Genomic DNA, 5,218 nt, shown 5'->3' on the forward strand with positions numbered 1-5,218 from the left:
TGTGCAATTATGTAATGCACTAGCCTGTCACCCGTGGAGCAGTGAGGACTTGGCTCAGTGAAAGTAGCTTAAGAGTCATTTTAGCATGATTCCAGCTGACTCCATAAGGGTTTAACACTGTTTGTAGCAGGACCTATGGCTACTTAAGTTCTTTACTTATTGCACTGTTGAAACAGATTGTGCGTGTTAAGGCATCAGTGGTCTGTCCAATAGACCTCTTGGACCAGCAATGGCATTGTGAAAGGCAGGTCAAGTTTGCTATATTCAAGTCAGTCGGGTGAGGACCCTCTCTCTCTCCCCAACACCTATGAATGAATTGCTGAAGTTGCCTGTCCTTCAGATGAGAGGTAGGAGATGAAAAACAGGAAAAGGGATGACTTCTTAGTACAGAATTTCACAGGGATCCTTCACAGCTGCAATGCTTAGCCTGAAGTCCAGAGGAGCTGGGGCAGTTGAAGTTTTAGTAGGTCTCCACCTACAGTACCATGAGCCAGCACTGTCTGAAAGTAAGTCGATCAGTTTATTAGATAGGGCCAAGGGATAGGTGGCTGAGGGATGGCCTGTTTTCTTCAAAGTGGGATTCATGTTAAAATAAGATTGGGGGGCTGGGGAATGTTTGAAGTCTTAAAGTAGCCATGCTTGAAGCCTGGGCAAAGTTGCCAGCTCATTCCAGTCTTTAAAGTCATTAACCACAGCTGCTCAACTGAAGCCGTCATGTGACTTGAGTAATCCCTACCAGTGCAACTTTCCTCCCCTTCCAGCTGAAAACTTCTGAAATCTCCCCCTTGCACTGAAGTGTTTCTGTGACTGAATTTTAGACAAGTTACCATAGCAGAAACCCCTCCCCCCCCCCCACCTTCCAAAGGCACCAAGCACTGAACCTCCCCCTCTTCTGGTGTAGCTAAAAGAACATAGCAGTTGCTAGCTACTGCTACTTTACAAGTCACAGGGCCCTACACTTTAGATCTGTGCACAGTGGCAACCTCTGTGTGTGGATGTCAAACTGGAGCTCAAAGTAAAGTTTTGCCTTTCAGTGACAAATACAGGACAATTATTTTAATCGCAGTGTTTTTTTGGGGGAAGATAAGCAGCAGCAAGGAATCTGAATTAGACTTGGAACTGTTTTTTAAATGTCAGTCAGATTGAAACTAGTGGAGACTTCGTTTTTTGTATCTACCTTGTAATGTGTCTTGATAGAAAGGTTTGACTAAGTATTAACAGGAAAGAACTTTGTCCCTATGGGGAAACTAAAAGGTTTATCCACTTATTTTAATTAATTTGCAAAGACAATGTCCTTTCCCTACCCTACACAATGAATGTGTTGTGCTAATGGATATACCCAAATCTTTGTTGAACAGGAGCAAGTAAGGCTGAGTACTTTAAGGCTACCACAGTTCCACACAGGTGACCTACTATGCACTAACATTTTCAGGTACCCTCGGCACCACAGTTTAGGAAGCTAACTGATGCACAGACATAGGCTACTGTGGTGTTCTAAGACATTTTACCCCCTATTATTCTGTACAGTGAAAAAACTACATCAAAATCTAGTATCTAATTCCTTTATTAAATGTTTGATGCTAGTCAGAGTAGTGACTATGGTTTATAAGAACTACCAATTACTCAAATTTATAAAATATTTAAGATGTGGCTAGCCGCTTGAGTTTAAGAAATCTGTCAATTTCTTCTGAAAAAAACTAGAAAGTAACAGTGACAGGCTCAAAAATCTGATCGGCTAGTGTTTCTTTTTAAATACTTACCCTCACCTCTTAATGTGGAGTTAATTCTTGGAATTAAACTTGAATTTCTAAGAAAGAAAAGGGATTTTAGCTTTTGTTAATCTGCTGTAGACTAATTTTTCAAAACACTCAGTATAAGGAACTCAAAGCTCAGTTCATTTAGGCCACCTTGTGAGGGAGGTTTTTGCTTTCCATCTAAATCTTCACTTGCATTTACCAAAGCACAAAGAGATGGATTTTAATGGGCTCTGTCCTATCCACTGTGCAGTCCAAACGATTAGAGGATTCTCACGCTAGCAGGGAAAGAGAGCTATAACCATGTGCAATACTTTGTGGACCAGAGTGGACACATGAAATAACTACTTCAGTGATCACAGCCCCTGTGAAGATGCCAGTGCACTAACATGAAATATGCTCACAACATCAGCAGCCTGCTAAACTAAGCTGAGCTTGTGCTTCAGTCAGAAAGCAGCGTGAAAAAGTTTACTGTATTTGTACCTTAAATAGTGCTACTTTCAAATGCTTGCTGTACCAAATGCAGTTGGTGGTGTCAAGACTGGGCCTATCCATCTAAACTATTAAGTCAGCATGTGTGAGCTGAACTTTTTTATTAAAAGGACTTATTCAGTTACTATGTTGTCTCAGATTTACCATCAGAGCCATGATCAGAGCAAATCTGAGTTTTGATGAGTGACAGCTGCCCACTAAACATGCAACTTGAAAGGGGGTCAGATGAAAGCCTTAAAAGGGTCTTGCCATTACTTCCAATGGGTTTTATGCAAGGAAGTATTCCCAGCCTGGAAGAAGTAAGCTCTAGCCATCAATATTAAAAAAATCAAGCTCCTCTAACAGCCTTTCATAAAAAGGGGAACTGATTACTGCCATATAACCTCTATGTAACATCAATGCATGGGCACAGAATGCCTCAGTGGGTTTCTAAACATTCCTATGGCATGCACATCTGGACAAGACCCAAAGGAGGGGGTACAGGTGGGGTACTTATCTTTAACAAACTTTTCACAGTTCATTTGCTTATCCATGTATGCTATAAACACACTACACTTTTGTACTAGTGTTAAAATGTAATAAACTTGAAGTTTATACAATCAAACACTGGGCCAAATTGTCACAAATATTGTTTTTAAAAGGTCCAAAATGGGTACTGAAATATAGGTCCCAGCTTGAATGCAAGAGCTCTTTATTAATTTTTTTATTGATGACAATCAGGTTTAAAACATACAGACAAAATCAAAAAAGAGTAACAGTGCTAGCACTGTCGTCTGTGGATTTATAAAACTCAGAGTAACTGCTACAAAGGAAAAAAACAGCACAAAGCAGAGGCAAGCATTCCAACCAGTGAAATAAAGGGGTTGGGGGAAGGGGGAGAAGGGGTTACACATCACTCAATGGATTGCATTGCACAAAGAGTTACAGCTTAAACCTATCTCAAATCTCTATGCAACTACGCAGCCTACCCAGAAGGAAAAAAAAAGTAAAATGTTAATAAATAAAATAGTCCCTCTTACATGAAGGAAGGTGGCCTGTGTCTCCATTCTTTGCACATTATAGAAGTCTAAACTCTGGAGGCTTTTTATGAAACAAGAATGGTTGTTTTGTTTCAGGAAGGTTTCTAATTTTTTTGCAGTTTATGAACAATTCACTGCAGGAGTAAACAAAGTGAATTCAGAACATCTGTTCTAAATTTCATGTGTACATTACCTACAAAACCTGTAGGTATACTACTCTATGGGGGGGGGGGGGGCGCGCCGCAGGGAGGAGGAGACATGGAAAGCTACAGCATACAAGTTATGAAAGCAGATTGCTAATCTACAGGAAGGACAGAGTAATGCAAGTGGGTGTTTCCAAATTACAAGAGGTGGGTTTTGTTCTAAGTACATTCATTGAGAGGGTTGTTTTCTGTTGGTTTTTTTTTTTAGTTCCTCAAAAAAAGACTAGAAACACTTGGAGCCCTTTGATTATAAAGCTAACTTAATTCATAAACTTTAAAAAACATCTAGTTTAGTAATTAATTCACACACTACTGATTTTTAGCCAATTAGGAGGTAGAGGTTATTCTAATTTAGAGATCTGATAAAAATGGGTTAGTAGGAATTTAAGTTCTCTGTGCTGTTTCTAAAAAGGTTTAGACAAATAAAATGCTCCCAGTGTTCCCACTTGACTTGTTTAGGACACAGGTACAACTTAGAAATTGGATGGCTTTTTTATGTGCTGTTTTCAGTTTGACTTCCAACTACTTCTCAAGTCAGCACTGATGCCACAGTCATGTTCACTACCCAAAAAGCAGTCTCCAGGGTTGTTTTTAACTTCAACACCTGAATCATTCAGCTATCTGCATTAAATCACTAAAGAAGCCACACAAAAGCCTAATCCATTGTCTCTAATTATACCCATCTATCAGAGGCCACCTTCCAACAACTGCCTGCTTTTTCCATTTATTTTTTTCCAACCTGCTTCAATATCATTGTAGAGTCTTTACTTCAAAACCAATATAATCCCCAGTTTCCACTACTTCCTCCCAGCATCAGTGGGAGTGAATAAAGCAGGCCTCCTAGCGTCTTTTCCTCCAGGGCCGAAGGGCACAGGAACCCATCCCCTTTTAAGCGCACAGTTCATCTTACAGAAAGGCTTGTTTTCACAGAGTAGAGTCCAGACAGTAGCCAATTAAAGCATACAGAAAACACTTCGAAACCCTCCTCCTGCTTGAGCATGCAGGCTCCTTTCACTCCTAACTGCTATCCATTGTAGGAAGAAGAGGCTGATTGCTGCAACTTTAAATCACACTGAAAGTTCTCAAGGTTGGTGCTCTAATTTAGATTTTTTTGTTTTTGTTTGTTTTACTTTTTTTTTGGTAAGCTTCTCAGAACAAGGATCTCCCAGGTCCACTACTAAGAATTCAGAGACACTTCTAAAAATTCAGTGCTCCTTTGAAAGAATCTCTTTAAAACCACCTTGTCACGAAATACCAGTTCAGAATGTGGGCGACATGATGACACTAGAATTTCAGAGCCAGTTTTGGACAACAAAACCTGCATCTCAGCGTTGAACAGTCACCATGTTCTGGCTGGTTTTCTGCTTGGCTTACTGTCACTTTTCGGCAGGATCTTTCCTCTTTAGATACTCTGCTTTTAAAACGTCAACAGTTACTGCTAAAATATAGTACCTTTTCAAATGAGAACAACTCTGAGATGAGGGTTTTCCTCTCCCCTCCTGCTCTGAAAAGTGATGCCCTGCTCGCAAAGAGAAGTATGGAATGAAGTGAAACCTGCTTAAGGCCCTTCTCTCAAGCTTCGTTGACTGGGGGAGCAGGGACTGAGCTGACCACTCATTCTTTCAGGGCGAGTTGCCTTCCCAGTGAGGCGCCAGCCAGTCCTTTGGTGCTCTCTCTCCTCTCCGGTCAGTCTCCTTGTCTCAGTGAGCTAGCAGTGGGCTCTCACGCGCGCTCCTTTCGCTCTCCTCTC

Source organism: Natator depressus, chromosome 25 (genome assembly GCF_965152275.1).
Source record: "Natator depressus isolate rNatDep1 chromosome 25, rNatDep2.hap1, whole genome shotgun sequence".
Taxonomy (NCBI): Eukaryota; Metazoa; Chordata; order Testudines; family Cheloniidae; genus Natator; species Natator depressus.